A 19,237-nucleotide genomic window follows, 5' to 3' on the forward strand; every position below is an offset into this window, starting at 1 on the left:
TCAGTTCATCCTTTGCGCTTTCTGACTCTTCTTCTATCTAAATCTTTCAAATTCAATATCTCAAGGTATACTGATTGGATTTTTGTCTTTTAGGTCCCAAGTAATTTATTATATTTTACTCCATTTTTCTAGAATCAACCAGAGGGTTATGCACAAGTTTATTTAGTGATTTTTGTGGTTTAGCCTGACAAGGATTGTGGTTGTTGCTTGTTCCCACCTCAACCAATAACCTAACTTCCCACAGTGAAGTATCAAAAATCTGTACTGTAGAGGAACACATGCGGATTCTTGGCAGCCTCTACTGAAATACAGATAAAGATTTCACTGCAGCTGGTCCCAGCAGACAGAAACCATGGAGGATAATATTTACACCGAGGGAGTTTGCAGAATGCATAGAGAATCACATGTATCAGTTCTGAAAATGTTGCCTGCAGTGTTGCCCGCTCTTAGAATTTCATCACAAGTTTTGTTGTTCTTTGGATCATTTGGCCCGATTCACAGAACTAACTTAAGACAAAATCCTAAACTTACTACCATTTTCGTATTCACAGAAGGCACTTACTCATTTTGGTATTCACAGAAGACACTTATTCACTTCGGTATTCACAAAAGTTAGGAGTCCTAACTTTAGGACTCCTAAATGCCTTCTGTGAATACCAAAAGTCTTAAAATTAGGATTTTTCTCAGTTTAGGAGTCCTAAAGTTAGGACTCCTAACTTTACTACTTCTAAACTGAGAAAAATCCTAATTTTAAAGCTTTCGGTATTCACAGAAGGCATTTAGGAGTCCTAAAGTTAGGAGTCCTAACTTTACTACTACTAAATTGAGAAAAATCCTCATTTTAAGACTTTCGGTATTCACAGAAGGCATTTAGGGGTCCTAAAGTTAGGGGGCCCGATTCACAGAACTAACTTAAGACAAAATCCTAAACTTACTACCATTTTGGTATTCACAGAAGGGACTTACTCATTTTGGTATTCACAGATTGCACTTACTCATTTCGGTATTCACAGAAGTTAGGAGTCCTAACTTTAGGACTCCTAAATGCCTTCTGTGAATACCGAAAGTCTTAAAGTTAGGATTTTTCTCAGTTTAGAAGTCCTAAAGTTAAGAGTCCTAACTTTACTACTACTAAACTAAGAAAAATCCTAATTTTAAGACTTTCGGTATTCACAGAAGGCATTTAGGAGTCCTAAAGTTAGGAGTCCCAACTTTACTACTACTAAATTGAGAAAAATCCTCATTTTAAGACTTTCGGTATTCACAGAAGGCATTTAGGAGTCCTAAAGTTAGGAGTCCTAACTTTACTACTACTAAACTAAGAAAAATCCTCATTTTAAGACTTTCGGTATTCACAGAAGGCATTTAGGAGTCCTAAAGTTAGGAGTCCTAACTTTACTACTACTAAACTAAGAAAAATCCTAATTTTAAGACTTTCGGTATTCACAGAAGGCATTTAGGAGTCCTAAAGTTAGGAGTCTTAACTTTACTACTACTAAATTGAGAAAAATCCTCATTTTAAGACTTTCGGTATTCACAGAAGGCATTTAGGAGTCCTAAAGTTAGGACTCCTAACTTCTGTGAATACCGAAATGAGTAAGTGCCGTGTGTGAATACCGAAATGAGTAAGTGCCTTCTGTGAATACAAAAATGGTAGTAAGTTTAGGATTTTGTCTTAAGTTAGTTCTGTGAATCGGGCCCACAGTCTTCTTGTGTTGACCTAAGAATCTGAAAAATGTCCATGACATCATGGGGTGGGCTTCCCCTCAGTTTTTCTTGAAGGAAGCATAGCTATTTGTCCATTTTCGTTTGGTAATGAGCAGCATGAAAAAAGGTCTATTCCTCAGTTTTTAGATTTATACATTAACTTTTGGGTATTTATGAACAATTATAATGTTTTTATAATTCTTAGGTTGAAAGGTTCGGATGGAGTCCTTCTTAGCTAAACGTAAATTATCCAAATCTAGAGCCAAAACCTACTTCACTCACCTGCAAGCTCTACCTCGATTTGCACCTCTAATTCTCTGTTGTTCTTAAAAATATATATATATTTTGCACATATCAATTTGTGATCAAAACTAGTTGGCTTGTGGCTGAAACAAAGCCAGCTGAAACAAAACCAAAACAATTTTATTGGCAACTCAGGAACCTACAAATCAACTATCAAGGGGGCATATTTACAAGGCGGCGATAGAAAATTATCGCCGCTTTTGCGGCCGTTTTCGCCCGAAAAGCGGCGATAATTTTATCGCCTAATTAGCAAGGTCACACTAACGCGTGAAACCTTGCATTAGCACACCTATTCTTAACGCCCAGCTTTGCATCTCTAATGAGATGCAAACTGGGCGTTCCTGACCTGACATGACAGGAGAAATGTCGCTAAGCGACATTTCTCCTATCATCAAGCCCCACGCTATGAAGCATAGCGGCAAGAAAAGTAGCGATAACCCCTGTTATCGCTACTTTCCTTACGCCTGCTTCAGGACTGACTTAGCCATGATATCCTATGGAAGGTGGATATCATGGCTAAGTTTGTGAGTCCCTATCTGCAAGCTAACACCACACTACGTGAGATTATCGCTGGGTTTCCAGCAATAATCTCACGTTAGGCAGTTAGCGCTAGGATTTTTATCGCTTTTGAGATAAGCGTTGCTAATATCATGCTATCTCAGTGATAAAAATCCACGCTAGCCGGCGATAATTATCTTAGCGCTAAGTGCGCTTAGCGATAATTATCGCCGCTTGTTGCTGATATGCCCCAAGGTACGCAGTGTGGCAATTATGCAATTCGTATAATGTTTTTTATGAATGCGGAATTCTGTCTGTAAAAAAGCGCTAAACCAATTATGCCAAGTGTTCCATAAACAAGCACCAGCATAGTAAATACATTTTGAATTAACAAAACAAATATTGTTTCTTTTCCAGAATATGATACCGCAAAGTGCATTCTAAAAAAAACTTACAAGTAATGCACAGCTTTTTAAATCCTATTGTCCTACTTCTGCAGCTTTTTAACCGAGGGCCCTGTCCCTCGAGAGCAGAAGCCATAAAATGTGCACAGCATCAGTTCATTGACATCCTGACATGTGAGCGCTAATGCCTGCGCAGAAGAAACTGTGTAACACCTCACAGAGGCTGCTGAAGTGCTCGGGTCGGCGGGGTCAATTGCTGGTCTCAGTAGAGCTATTAACGATGAGACTGCTTTAGTGTTAACAAGTGAGACCCCGCAGCCAGCACACTTACCGACAGAAAGATCACAAAGGTCAAATGTAAGTCTGGGAGCTGTGAAACACGAGATGCTCAAGGCATAGAATTCAGTGTAATTAATGATTGAATAAATACTGGACCATTGCCCACTGTTAACTGATGCCTCTCCTTTTTTGAATTTATATGTGAATTGTATGGCTTTCACACATTACTGTTTCAATTTACACATTGTGCCCTAGAACTCTGTAATACATATGAATATGATTGCCAACTGTTCCCTGTGCCTTATTCTGTGTATCAACTGTGCCATGCTAGCCACTTTGGGCCATATTTATAATTTTTTCACACAGTCCAATGCAGCAAGCCACCTTGCTGTGCAGTGTGAAACGGGAAGGGCAGAATTGTGCTGTGTTTATCATTATATGGTGCATTCTTGTCCTTTCTGAGCACTCATGCGTTAGAATTGCCAACTCAGGCACTCTTGCACCATGGTGCAAGGGAGCATTCATTATAGGCAGGATTTTTTTTGTTCAGGAAGAGGCATCTTCCTGTACAAAAACAATCTTGAGAGGCATTTTCCTCCTTCTATGTGTGCTGCCGAATGTCGCACACGTAGAAAGATTAAAAAACAAGCATTGGTAATGCAACAGGTCTAGCATTTGTTCGAGTTGGAGCGATTGGTATTGTAAATGTCAACGTTTTTTACCTATGCAACAGATATGCCCCCCCACCGTAATAAAAAAATAACTCAGTTGTGTATGTTTTTATGTACTATTCACATAGCTATAAAAAAACCAAAAAGAAATGTCCTTTCCATAATAAAACACTAACCAATCTTGATTGGCACAGTTTTACATAATTAAAATGTCTTCCTGGCATAAAACACAGCCCATAACAAACCTGACATATTACAACATATGTTGTTTTATTTCACATATTGAATATGTTTTCGTTGTTGTTAATAGAATACTTTTATCCAATGCATATAGTGCTCATATGCTAAGACAACAGCTGCAAAGCACGTACATAGAACAAGTAGCAATAAATACAAAGCAGACAAGGGTAAAACAAAGGAGGACAACAGAGTATAACAACACGTTCAGGTGTGTAACTGCCCCATTTTGTCTGTATTGTTGTGTTTACAGCGCCTCGATGTTTCATATGTTCAGTAGTAGTTATTGTAACAGATATTGTTCTCAGTAAAGCGCTCTCACCCATCGCCTGGCCCTTTTATGTGCTACAAAAAAAGTCTAAATAAACATAGATGCACACACAGGCTCACACAAAAGTGCAGGCACAGATACACATAATCACGCATAGACAGACAAACGCATACACAGACATGCCCACATTCAGGAACACAGCCAGCTGCAGCCTCATACACAGATACATGCAGACACACAAGCAGACATACACACACACTCATGCACACACAATTGCAGGCACCAGCACATACATACAAATAGACACACATGTGCACATAGGCACGCAGTTCTACATAGTAAGCTACACATGCACACTCAGACACACACACCGAAGACCAATCACACACTCATGTAGACATGCTCGCACACGTACAGACACACACAGACAAGCATGCACACACATATACGCACATACACACGCATAAGCACAAGCATGCTCATCAACTGACAACATTCACATGCATACGGAGGATCAGACATGTATGCTGGTTTTGATTGCATCGTTCTTTTGCCTAAACCGGTTCCGTTGTAGGTGAAATTAAAGTTTATTTTTTATAGGTGATGTTTCATCCTGATGCTAAATAAGTCTTGTCTAGTAATCTGGCCAGGCCCCCTGTGCAGAGTTGAAATTGATAACAGCGTCTGTAAAAGCGATCTCTAATTACTGGATTAATGGAGGGGTGGGAGGACTGACATATGGAGATCTTGAACACTGGAGATGGTGGACACCGAGTGATGGGCATGGTGTGGGCGCTGGTCTGCTTCCCACAATACAAAAAGGAGCTGGGCAGTAGGTGTGCATGTCCAGCTTGTGGCGCAACCTCGCAACACTTTCAAACATAGAACAAATAGAATACCTCACCTACTGCAAGCACATTCAGAAACAAAAACAAGCATGGATAGCGGCTATGTAGAAAATGGTCTCATGGAGGAGGTGGGGCTTTAGGTCTGGCTTGTGGGGGGGAGAACAGACAGAGCGAGTCATCTATGGAGACACATTGAGAATGCAATCGCCATGCACACAGGAGTCGAGAGTGAGCCGGGATACAATCAAAGCAGGCGGCGTGCTCAATTTAAAGTGCAGCGCTAGTTCCATGCAGATATCAAAAAAACACATAGAGAGAGGAAACAATTAAAATAAATTAAGCAGGCGGGGCGTGCCCGTGCATATGTACCTTATGTGCATGGTGATGCACCATGGTGAAACTGGGCGCGAGGCAGGAAACAATCAAAGCACACGCCATGCTAAATTTAAAGCGCAGCGCCAGAGAGGAAACAATGAAAATAAAATAGGCAGGTGCAGCGCCCATGCATATTTAATGTACAGTGCAGACCCCAGTTACAGGAAGGGTGAGGCTGCTGCATAGCTTACACTTACAAGCAATAATTAACAAAGAGTTCTCCAAAGAACAATTACGCTGTGTAAGCATAACAAGACTGTAGCTAAGCGGTGTTGTTTCCGGAATAAACGGAAGTTAATATCGGATCAACAGCCAATGAAAAGGCAGTTAAGAAGAGCAATGCCACAGTTAAACTAACGGCAAGGGGCAGGACAATTTTCCCGACAATGGGCGGAGTTTCACCCAAATACAGATTACTTGATGTCTCATAGAGACAGCGCATGCGCTGCCTAGGCGGGACCTAAAAAAAGAGGAGAAATAAGGACATTTCTCCTCGTTATGCCTCACCTTGGGAGGGATAGCATTTTGACTCATTCTCAGGTCTACCACTAATGGTAAATCAGGGAATGCGCCAAAATCCATGGGCTGGATGCATGGGAACACCCACTCTCCACCCATGGAACGCCATTAATTTTGTGATTACAATTAAAATATTTTGCATGAAATTGTGTATGGTTTCAATTGTTATACCTACAAAATCAATATGTGATAGTGTGGTGAGCTTTGGCGAACGTCTAGTTTAATGAATAATATTACTTCACTAATAAAACCTAACAGTACAACAGTTCTTAGCCAGCTCACTGAAGCTCAAGATTCCTTCTCCAACATTGTCTCTTTCTCATGTTTAGTTGTCTTACTCCTTGAATCCTCATCAATTACACTCTTATGCTGTCACACCATAATGCATGCTCATGCAACACAGCACAAGACATTGTTATTTATTCGCATTTACAAGTTTGAAAACATGATGTCTTTAGGATGAGTCAAAGTCTTTCATGACAATGTCGTCAGATGACATGGCTTGAACAAATGGCTGTGCACCAAGGTAAGCAATTTGAATGATGACTCCTGTTTTCCTCTGTCAGAGGAAAAGGAGTGGATCCAGTCAAGGGTGGTTCCTCGTATAACGGCGTCGTGGAGTCTGCCTGTGAGCGTGCGGTGTGAGACGGTGTCGAAGGCTGCGGAGAGGTCTAGTAGGATGAGGGCCGCAGTGTGGCCCTGGTCAAGTAGCATGCGGATGTCATCAGTGGCGGTGAGGAGGGCGGTCTTGGTGCTGTGGTTGCTGCAAGATCCAGACTGGGAGGAGTCGAAGATGGCGTTCTCTTCGATGAAGGTGGTCAGCTGGGCGTTGATGAATCTCTCGGTGACTTTGGCTGCGAAGGGAAGGAGAGAGATGGGCTGGCAGTTTTTCAGGTCCGTCGGGTCAGCCGAGGGTTTCTTGAAGAGGTGCTTGACCTCTGCCCGCTTCCAGTCATCGGGGAAGATGCTGGATTTGAGGGAGGCGTTAATGGTCTGGCCTAGTTTGGATGCTATGGGGGCAGCGGCTCTGTGGTAGATGTGCGGTGGGCAGGGATCCCGGGGGCTCCAGATGGGTGTTCTTCATGGTTGTGGTGGTGTCTTCAGTGGTAGCAGGTTTCCAGGTGGTGATGGTTGGCTGGTTGTCGGTGGTTGAGAGGGGGATGGTGTCTGGAGTCTCTTCACTGAAGTTGTTGTAGAGGGCTTTGATTTTCCAGTGGAAGTAGGAGCTGAGCTTGTTGCAGAGGTCCTGGGATGGAGTGACGTCTGTGGCTTCGCTGTGGGGTTTGGTGAACTGCTGTATGACATTGAAGAGTTATTTTGCGTTACTTGCATTGGTGAGGATTTTGTTCTTGATAAAGGTCCACTTGGTGGCTCTTATGCGCTGGTGGTATTCATTCATGGCGTTCCTGTAGCAGTTCTGGTCTTTGGTGGTTTTCCTGTTCCGCCAGAGTTTCTCGAGGCATCTGCAGGAGCGCCGGGCTTCTTGGAGGTTGGTGGTGAACATTCGTGGTGGGCGCGGGGCGGGTTTGGGTGAGGTGGTGGAGTTGAAGGTGACGTGTACACAGTGGTGGTCTGTCCAGAGGGGCTGCGTGGTGTGGCTGAAGTGGATGTTTGTCCCTTCTGCGAAGATGGGGTCGATGGTGTGTCTGGCTCGGTGGGTGGGGGTAGTGACGAGCTGCTTCAGACCGAGGTTGTCGAGGTTGTCAAGGAGGGTGGTGGAGTCAGGGTCGCTGTGGTTGTCGAGGTGGAAGTTCAGGTCTCTGATGAGAATGTAGTCCGTGGAGACAATGGAGTGGGGTGCAACGAGGTTGGCAATGGTGGTGGAATAGGAGGCGCAATGCCCAGGGGGTCTGTAGACGAAGGTCCTGTGCAGCATGGTTCTGGGGCTGGTTTGGATCTGGAAGTGGAGGTGCTCTGTGCTGGAGAGGGGGTTGCTCGTGCTGGAGGTGGAGAGTCGGAGGGAGCTCTTGTGTGTGATGGCTAGTCCTCCTCCTGGGCGTTGGGGGCGGTCTTCTCTTTGGATCTTGTATCCATCTGGGATGGCGGTGGTGATGTCAGGGGAGGAGATGGCGTTGGTCCATGTTTCCGTGAAGAAGGCGACGTCTGGAGGGAGGGTGTCGAGCAGGTCCCAGATATCCATGGTGTGTCTGTGGAGGGAGCGCACGTTGAGGAGTATGCAGGTCCGGGCTTCGGTGGTGCGGGCGTCCATCGTGGGTTCAGAAGTCGTGGGGGGGCTGTTGATGGTGAAGGATTGTCGGCAGTGTCGGCAGGAGAACTGGCCGTGGGTGGTGTTCGGAGTCGATCTCTGGCAGTTGATGTTTCTTCCGGGGTTAAGTGCGAGGAGGGCAGTGGAGTTGTAGTGGTGAAAGGTCATAGATCCAGGGTTCCTGGCATTGGCCGCGGTTGGGTCGCGGACGGGCGCAGATGGGCCTGCCTTTGGTGCGTCTTTGGTGCGCCGGTGGTGCAGCAGCCGCCAATAAGTAGGGGAGGGGGAGGGAAGCACAGCTGGGAGGCGGGAAGTGGGAGCGGCATGGGCGGGAGGGGTTGCAGGGGCAGCAGCAGCGAGAAGGGCACAGAGACAGGAACGGCTAAGGAGAGGAACAGGTACAATTACAGGCATTGGTTTCCTGCTCTATGAATCACTGGGATATTGTGTGCTGCAAAATATTTTTTAGCTCATATTTAAAGCTTAAGTTAGACTGTTTCAGTAGCCAAACATAAACAATATAACCTTACTGACTTCTACATACTGTGTAAAAATAGTGTGCAAACAAAGTCCAGAGTAATACCTTAGTGCATGTGAATGGACCCGTTTTTTTCTTCCAATTAGAGGTTTTCCCACATATAATATAACACACTATTTTGCTTGCTTAATTTCCACCAGGTAATCTTGCTTCTGCATGTGTTCCTATGTTTGAAAATACATTGCAGAAACCAACTAATGTTCCAGACATTGATATTCATAAAAAAAGAAAAAAAAATGAAAGAGACCCATTTGCCACATATCACTGGACTTAATTTAAACCGGTAGGCCAGTAGGCATATTCCGTGGGTGCGAATACTTTACTCCAAAATCAGACAGCCCAATTTGGACTTGGTGCACAAATGTGCTCGTGACACATATAAGTGGCGACGCAAGTTACAAAGTGAAAACAGCGAACAGGCGGGTAGTGACAAACGGTGAAAATATGTACAAGAGACTGTGTGGTTCAGCACGAAATGATTCTCAATTATTGCGTATATTTTGTGAATCATATCGTGCTGAACCACACAGTCACTTGTACATATTTTCACCATTTGTCACTACGCGCCTTTTCTCTGTTTTCACTTTGTCACTTGTGTCGCCACTTATATGTGTCACGAGCACATTTGTGCACCAAGTCCAAATTGGGCTGTCTATAAGATTCATGCCTACAGTGCTGATACAACTGTACCGTTTCCAAAAACTTTTTTTTAAATATATGATGCCATGTGCACATTTGAAAAACCTTACGTGAGTCTCCCTCTTTCCTTCCTTGTAATGTATGTTACATACTAATTTAACTGTCTTCGCCATTGATACCATTTGAGATATTGTTGCTTGTTGTCAGAAGACATATAGCAGCATCAGCATGCTCAACCACTTTATTGAAAAGTTGCTAAAGGCTTTCACAGTTTAGAAATTCATGTGGTGAGAGTATGGTCCAATGGAATCTTTGCAATACAAGTTCACCTCTGAATGTCATCGCTCAGGATTGAATCAGGCCATTTAACATTCATAATTTTGTAGTGTGGGTATGGCTCATTGTGCAAGTTATTAATTTTCGTGATGTGAGGTGAAAAGCCAAATAATGATTACTGAATATTACGAAAATTAATGTAACATGCTGCTGTGAAATGTACCTTCTAACATCAATTACATGCTTACGCAGAACTGTGCCAGAAGCAACTTCTTACCAATCAACTATGTGTTTTTTTTATTTCATTCACAATAGCACAGTGTGAATGTGTCTATAAGTAGGGCAAATTGTGTGTGCTTGCTGGATTCCCACACCCTCATAGTTCTTACTCTTACTGAACTCCCATTACCTATTTTACCTACCCTCAATTCTGTGAGAAGGCCAAATGGAAGGACTTCCTCCCTGGGAAGCTGTTAGGTCGGGATTAAGGGAGATAATTGTACTACTGTGGCCCTGTCTCAAACAATATCCTGACTTTTACATTTCTCTTCAACACTGCTGCTGTCTTTTTTCTTTACGTTCATTCTGCTACAGATCCATATGCTGATATGTGCTGCAGCAAAAAATTGGTCCTGGACCTTTCTTTTCACACAAAACACTTTCTGAAAAAAGGTTATCACTTAGAAATGACTCGGTGCATGCATACAGTTAGCACACGGTTAAATAAATCCAAATAAAGAAATGTCTTGGATGTGCAACAACCTGATTTTTAAAAAGTCATATATTTATTGTTCACAAACCTATTTCAACAGATGGTAGACACTCTACCATGCCTATAACTTAAGTAGAAGAAGGTTGCTCCAATGGAAGCTGCATGAAAAAAGTGCTCAAGTGTGAGGTGAGTGAAGAAAAGGAAATGAAAAGAATCCAAAAGGAATCAGAAAACAAGCATCACTAAAATGACTGATAACAAAAATCGGTCAGATTAGGCCTGTCCAATAAAATAGTATACAATTCGTTAGTTCAGTATGATTTACAAACACAACAGAGAAATATCATCTGTAATGAAGGCAGGGCGAAGGGGGGGACATGTGGCCCAGGCCAGCAGGGGGTAAGCATCGACGTTTTGACCCGACTTGGGGGCATAGAAGATAATTGTAGCCTCAGCCTGCGGGTCTTCTTCAGGACAAAGGAGAAGCAACCTATTCAAAGTGTAAGTAAATCTGGCTCCCGGGATGGCCACCTGCATACACGTTGTGGTTTGTTAGTGACCCAATATCAAAATGCTCCTCATGGATCCATATATGAAGTAGGTGAAGTAATCGCCAGCCACACTTGCGTTGCGGTGTAAGGACAGGGTTTAATCTCTTGATGAGCTTTTTTACGAAGTGAATCAATCATCAGCTAAACTTTCAGCAGCCCGTAGCAAAGTCCTCACTTCGGCACTAATAGTGCCGCACTATCGATACTGTTGTGCCGAAGTGAGGACTTCGCTCCGGGCTGCTGAAAGTTTAGTTGCTGATTGATTCGCTGCATAAAAAAGCTCATCAAAGGATTAAACCCTGTCCTTACACCGCAACGCAAGTGCTGATGGCGATTGCTTCACCTACTTCAGATATGGATCCATGAGGAGCATTTTGATATTGGGTCACTAACAAACCGCAACGTGTATGCAGGTGGCCATCCCGGGGGCCAGATCGGCTTACACCATGGATAGGTTGCTTCTCCCTTGTCCCTTGTCATGAAGAAGACTCGCAGGCTGATGCTACAATTACCCTCTATGCCCCCAAGTTGGTTGAAATGTAGACGCTTACCCCCTACAGGTCTGGACCATGTGCCCCCCTCTTTGCCCTGCCTTCGTTACAGATGATATTTCTCTGTTGTGTTTGTAAATCATATTGAACTAACGTTTTGTATACTAATCTATATTGTACAGGCCTGATCTGACTGATTTTTGTTATCAGTCATACTCAGAACAATTTTAGTGATGCTTGTTATCTGATTCCTTTTGGATTCCTTTCCTTTCATTATCGTCGTTTTAAAAATCAGGTTGTTGCACATCAAAGAAATTTCTTTATTTGGATTTATTTAACCGTGTTCTAACTGTATGCATGCACCAAGTCATTTCTAAGGTATAACTTTTTTCAGAAAGTGTTTTGTGTAAAAAGAAAGGACCAAGACCAATTGTTTTCTGTACTATGCTACACCCAGGTCCAAGGACTTCGATTAGGTTACCCCATTTTTCTAAAATGGACATGTGCTGCAGCAGCAGTGCTCCAGGAATTTGAGGGGCTTTGGGCCATATGTGTGATCATTTCTTGATGTCGCAAACAGGAAATTTGGCCTGTTTCCGACCGCAAAATAGATCTGACACATTTACAAACCCTATTTTGCGAGTCGATAACCTATTACTGACTCGCACAAAAATGTTTGGGACTTGCTATTAGGAAGGGGCGTGCCAAGGGCATCCCTTCCTAATATCGACTCGCACTTTGATGTAAGACTGAACACCTGCAATTTACCACCCTTTTCAAATGGGTGGTAAGCCACTCGCAAATGGGAAGGGGCCCCAGTGGACCTCTTCCCCTTTGTGACTGGCAGTGAAAATATTTTTAAAGAGCAGGCAGTGGTCCGTAACCTTTCATTTTTCTTTTTTAAATGCATCCCATTTTCCTTTAAGGAAAAAGTGCTACATTTAAAAAAAAATGCTTTATTTAAAAAGCAATCACAAACATGGTGGTCTGCTCACCCCAGCAGGCCACCATTGCTGGGAGTGCTAACCATTCCCAATGGGGTCACAAATTGAACCTGCCGCATGAATATTAATGAGGCCATCAATTTGCGACCCCATTAGGAATCAAAAACAGTGTCTGAGATGCTACTGTATATTCCAGTGTGTGAGTCGCAAATTGTGACCCACAAATGGCCAGTGGTGTCCGGCCGAGGTAAGCGTGGTAGGGCGGGACAGGGCATCGCAGGGGGTAGCCAACTGATCATGGGATAGGTATTATTTATTGATTTAATTATACCTATTCCATCGTTTGTCGACTTCCCCCTGTCCCACCCCACCTTGCCCACCATGTTTACCTGTGGCAGCCTCCGCTGCATCTGGCCCTTAATCTGGAGTTTAACTGTGCTTACTTCAAGGAGCTCTGCAGGAGCAACCACAAGCAGCTTACACTGCCTGCCCCACTATTTTCTGACTGGAATGTGTATCTTCGATCATTGTGTTTATGCTGCAATTCTGATGCAACCTGAAGAAGTCTTTGCACAGTTTCAGAGGTATTGATCCAGCCTAGTCCAAGGAGGATTTTGCAAGGATTCTCAGAAATACTGCATCACCAGCAACCATAAGGCAGACCTCCTTCTGTGAACCCTAGCTTAGAGTTCGGAAAGCAGAGATGAAGGCCTGAAAGGGACAGCAGAACTTCTCTACAGCCTCCTTTAGAATGTGCCTTCATTCCTGCCCTTTGGACACAGGTCGCAATAGCAACAAGCATTGGCATAGCTAATAGGTCTCGCCTTTGGACCTTATAAGTGTTTAGCCATGCAAAAGTTGATGTTGTTGTACCAAGGACATTGTGCTGCATAACTAAATACTTATAAGGTCCCAAAAGCGATACATATTGGCTATGCCAAAGCTTGTTTTTGTTTTCTTTTAAGCAAGAATGTTGCTTTTAAAAAACTGGTGATTTCTTCGGGAGTTTGGCAATGAATTGTTAACCCGAGAATGCATTTATCCACGGAGGTTACTACTGCATGACAGTAGGCACTCTTTTTGAGTCGCTTTATAAGGTAGAGAAAAGTGGGCAGTGCAGGGAGGAGGGCACAGCAACCCCACTGGCTTGCTAGATCAGGGGGCCGATTAATGGATGTGGGGGTGCTTGCTTCTCTGTAATTCGTTCATTGTGTGCATGTCACGCGAGGGCATTATCTTCAGATAATCTGGCCGGCCTTCGCAAACATCATGGCCTCAAGTCCAGCACAGGCAATTTTTTAAACGAAATAAGAGGGGGGGTGAGGTGGGTGGTCAAAACAACCTCAAATTTAAAACAAAAGGTTTGGAGGTTATTCATTATAGATAGTAGACAGGAGTAGCTGGTTCACGTGAGATGCCCTCCATATTTATGTGTGAAACGTATTGTATTTATCACCAGGATACACTTCCACATAAAACTATAATCCTGAGACTAGAAAGGGGGTGTTGTATTAAATGCTAGGATGGTTTTGCAGTCTCACATAGGCTCCTTTCCTTGGGCATTATGCCTTAAAAACTCATTTCTTTAAAATTCAACACTAGCGTCCTCAAAACACAATGACGTAATCTTCGTGCCGTGCACATTACTTGAATGTATTTCATTGAGAGCCAGCCTCTTTTTTCCACCTCATGTCGTCAATGGTAGTAACACACACTGCAAACTGCCCCCCTCTCTGTCGCTTTCTCGCGCCCTCCTCTGCAGCCACACATTTATATGATATATGCCGTAAGTGGAAGCGGATGTTTTCTTGCAAAATAGAGCCAAGAAGCAGTGTAACGGCAAAGAAATTGTATGGCAATGATATTACGCCTACTAGTTTCTACCCATCACAAGGTGCTGATGCATCTTACGGAAAAAATACTCATAACTGGACACATCAGGATATATCACATTATTTAACATAATATACAGCCGCACACTTGCCCGTGCAAATGCTTTTTACCCCTTATGTTCTCTTTGTAGCCCTTGGTGAGGAACTACATGGCCTTGGCCGCCCGGCTGGGGGTCATAAGCATCCCGTCTCGGGCCGGATCCTCGCCCAAGACCCGGAGGATGGTGGTGTAGGCATCCTGCATGGAGGACAGCTGGTCTTCAGGCTCCTTTACCCCGTCCTCGGTGCATGTCGAGAAGTTGCACTGCTTTAGCGCCTTCTTTACCTCGGCCACAGGACTGCTGTAGGCGCTCAGGCATTTGCACTTCATTTCCATGCTGATGAGGTGGAAGCCGTTCATCTGCTCGACCGGGACTTGCTGCTCGTATTGCATAGTTGTCGGATTGCGGGGTTCGGAGTGCTTTTAGACGCTACGGGTACTCAGCGGTTTCTGCTGCTGGTAGTGGGCTGCTGGGCGAGCTTGGATAAGGGTTGCACTCGGTTGCTTCTGCTGCTGGTTCTGGGTAACCTCGATTGGCACTACGATGGCACTAGCTTGGGATAAGCTACCAATGATGAGCCAAGGTATAGTGTGTGCGTGTAGGTCCTCGTGTTTTAATGAGGTGCGAGTGAGGCACTAGTGATGTTATCTTTTCACTCTCACGTGTTAGTGTATTTATTAGTGTTGGCTGCAGTGACATGCATGATTACCAACTCCAGGTTTCCGGGCGTGTAGTACCAACACATGTCTCCTCTCAGCATACATGCTAAATGTATATATTTTTGTAGCAGTATATTAAAATATCTTGAGTGTTACTTAAACTAAAAGAAGTAATACGCATTTGTAAAAATCTAACTCCAGGACCCAGAGGCTATGTTTTATTACAACCACAGCCAGCAGGACAGGGGAGAAATACTGCATGTGAATCAAGCGCGCCCATGCTGATTAAAAACAGATGGTTCCTGCGCGCCGCTGCTGGCTCCCGGGAGCATAGCGCTCTGGGAGTAAACCTTTGAAAAGAAGGTGGGACATCGACACGCCTTTGACCAATTGCGTACTGAAGCCAGATGCAAAGGCCAATAGCGTGTGAGCACAACATGCACGTGCTTTAAAGAAAGCTGAAGTGATTCCAAGAGGTCGATTTCCTATGCAGCGCATGCATGCTGCCATAGGCTCAACCTAAAAATAAGGGCACATTGTGCAAGGAACACTGGGAGGAGCATGCACTAATCCATTGGGTTGTCATCTGCTCCCCACTGATGTCTGCAGCTTTCATTTGCTCAATGATAACTTGAGTCACAAGAAAAAGGGGATTGCATCTGTGTTGCCGTGTATGCCTTGAGATATCCAAAGACACATAATGTGTGGTATGCTAGTTACAATGGCAATGGTCACTTTCAGTGCACTTTTGTACATTGCATTTTCCTTCTTTCCCTTGCAAAGCTTGTCACTTAATGGAGCACAATGTTTGTAAGGGACAAAATCCTTTTGTATTTTGATCACCTGAACTTTTTCCCTTTCAGTTTCTATCTGACAATATTTTTATTTTCATAGCAGGAAGGGTGATAGTCTCATTTCAAAATTGGCAATTATTTGGTATGGGGATGCATAAAGGGCAGAATTTCCAATTCACAACATCAGGCGATGGGCATTACAATCTACACCCCCTGAATTTGGAATAACATCACCAGGGAATACATGGCCCATTTCCTCATGTCAAATATGATTCCGGGTCCAAAAAACAGGCCCTTTTTGAGTCCCATTTACCATCTCTTTGGAAAAGGTGATGAGTGGGATCGGGGAATTGCTGCAGGTCAAGGCAGGCATGGGGTTTTGGCAGCTGTCTGTGGTGAGGGGAGGCCTGCATGAGGATGTAGATGAACACGCGGTAAACTGGGTCTTTTGTTTCTGGTAAATTTAGAACTGGAAACAACAGCCCACTTTTACATGCATGATTACCAACTCCAGGTTTCCGGGCGTGTAGTACCAACACATGTCTCCTCTCAGCATACATGCTAAATGTATATATTTTTGTAGCAGTATATTAAAATATCTTGAGTGTTACTTAAACTAAAAGAAGTAATACGCATTTGTAAAAATCTAACTCCAGGACCCAGAGGCTATGTTTTATTACAACCACAGCCAGCAGGACAGGGGAGAAATACTGCATGTGAATCAAGCGCGCCCATGCTGATTAAAAACAGATGGTTCCTGCGCGCCGCTGCTGGCTTCCGGGAGCATAGCGCTCTGGGAGTAAACCTTTGAAAAGAAGGTGGGACATCGACACGCCTTTGACCAATTGCGTACTGAAGCCAGATGCAAAGGCCAATAGCGTGTGAGCACAACATGCACGTGCTTTAAAGAAAGCTGAAGTGATTCCAAGAGGTCGATTTCCTATGCAGCGCATGCATGCTGCCATAGGCTCAACCTAAAAATAAGGGCACATTGTGCAAGGAACACTGGGAGGAGCATGCACTAATCCATTGGGTTGTCATCTGCTCCCCACTGATGTCTGCAGCTTTCATTTGCACAATGATAACTTGAGTCACAAGAAAAAGGGGATTGCATCTGTGTTGCCGTGTATGCCTTGAGATATCCAAAGACACATAATGTGTGGTATGCTACTTACAATGGCAATGGTCACTTTCAGTGCACTTTTGTACATTGCATTTTCCTTCTTTCCCTTGCAAAGCTTGTCACTTAATGGAGCACAATGTTTGTAAGGGACAAAATCCTTTTGTATTTTGATCACCTGAACTTTTTCCCTTTCAGTTTCTATCTGACAATATTTTTATTTGCATAGCAGGAAGGGTGATAGTCTCATTTCAAAATTGGCAATTATTTGGTATGGGGATGCATAAAGGGCAGAATTTCCAATTCACAACATCAGACGATGGGCATTGCAATCTACACCCCCTGAATTTGGAATAACATCACCAGGGAATACATGGCCCATTTCCTCATGTCAAATATGATTCCGGGTCCAAAAAACAGGCCCTTTTTGAGTCCCATTTACCATCTCTTTGGAAAAGGTGATGAGTGGGATCGGGGAATTGCTGCAGGTCAAGGCAGGCATGGGGTTTTGGCAGCTGTCTGTGGTGAGGGGAGGCCTGCATGAGGATGTAGATGAACACGCGGTAAACTGGGTCTTTTGTTTCTGGTAAATTTAGAACTGGAAACAACAGCCCACTTTTACAGGGGAGCGGCATACTTCCCAAGGATGCTGCTTTGTGATGCTTTTAATGCGGCCCTCGAAAGAAGGGACTATGTTTAAAACAAGCATTTGCAATGCAAATAGCTCTCGCATTTGTGAGTTAGAGCTATTGACTTTGTGAATGGCAATGTTTTTTACCTACACGTTTTATTTTTGTAGTGAATGTATGTAGTGTGCAAAATCCCTTGGAAAGGTCCTGCACTTCGTTATAAATATATTGAAAAAGACGCAAAGTGTGGATTGTGTCAACAATTGCTTGGCACGTACCTCATGGGTGAAGTGTCACCACTCATGCACACCGTGGTGCTTTACTAATGCGAAACTCATTAATAAAAGTAGTGCTTACAGACTAACCAACGCGATCGGGATCAGAGCATATGAATCCGAATCCCTGCTTCTCTTTCATTTTCTAGATTATTTGACTCACTCTCCTGTGTCTTGGTTATCCTCCAAACACTGGGAGGTAATGAAGTTTGCCAAGTGGCCAGGGGGCAGGGGGGCTCCGGAGGTACATGAAAATTTATTAATTGCCTAGTTGTCAAAGGTCGCCCGGTGCTATTGGTTAAAAGTGTGCAGATTGCATTAAGATATTAAGAGTACTTTACTTGCATCTATGAGAAAATCGACATTAACTAAACAAAATGCCAAAATGTGTGTCAGTTTTCACAGTGTTTTAGACAGTACTTGTTGCTTAGATTCATTGCATTAATTTTTGTATTTACTCTTTTACACAGCATCCAAAGTAGGTTACCTAACCCCAAAGCCGCGAGTTGTTAAATGACCCATAGAAGGGAGTGTTTTACAGTTGAGCAAATGTGTCCAAATGTAATTTTGGTAGTGCCATGAAATGATCAGCCAATGAGGTACTCGATGAGCAGGTATTTAACTACACGTTAAAAACGTACGGTATTGTGGCTGTTGTTTGTTTGTACACAATCACCTCTCTGAATGTGTTTATTAACACAGAGCTCCATCTACCAGACAGTGCTCACAGAGGGGTGACTAAAGCACAGAACAAAATGTATTAATTTATCCTGAGTGTGAAGGCACCCGGAAGGCTTAGGTGAGGGGGATGAGGTTGGAGCATGCAGGAGTTGCCGGAAGATTTCTAGGCTATTGAAAGTGATGATTCTGACGTGAGGCAATCGAGACTGACTTTGTTTCTCTGCACCTGTCTATTTCTCTACCATCTACCGGGCTTACTGTCATGTATCCATTCATCTCTCTTTGTTAGAGGTGCGCAAGCCAATATATTAATTAGCAGGTAGAGCCTGCCGGAGACGAGTCAAGCGTATACTAGCCAGTGGGCGAGCCGTGAAAATGATCGGCATGTTAATCATACAGTAAACATGATGTAAATGTGCGATAATGTCTCTTCAGAATTCAAAAAAGTGTTTTTCTTTAGCGCGTCACCTCAGTACACAAGAAAATAGCACTGAAATGAGAGGAAGTTATTAAAAGTGCTCGTTTTAAGCATGAGTTAAAACACTGCCGCTCCTCCAGCCCGACAACAATGCCATTTGTGAACAAAGAGGCGTCCATTGCCCTGCATTCCCTGAATGTTGCCTAGAGTCTTATTATATTTAGAGTAACATTAAAATCTAGTTCATTAAACACGAGAA

Source organism: Triturus cristatus, chromosome 8, assembly GCF_964204655.1.
Source record: "Triturus cristatus chromosome 8, aTriCri1.1, whole genome shotgun sequence".
In the NCBI taxonomy this organism is placed as follows: Eukaryota; Metazoa; Chordata; class Amphibia; order Caudata; family Salamandridae; genus Triturus; species Triturus cristatus.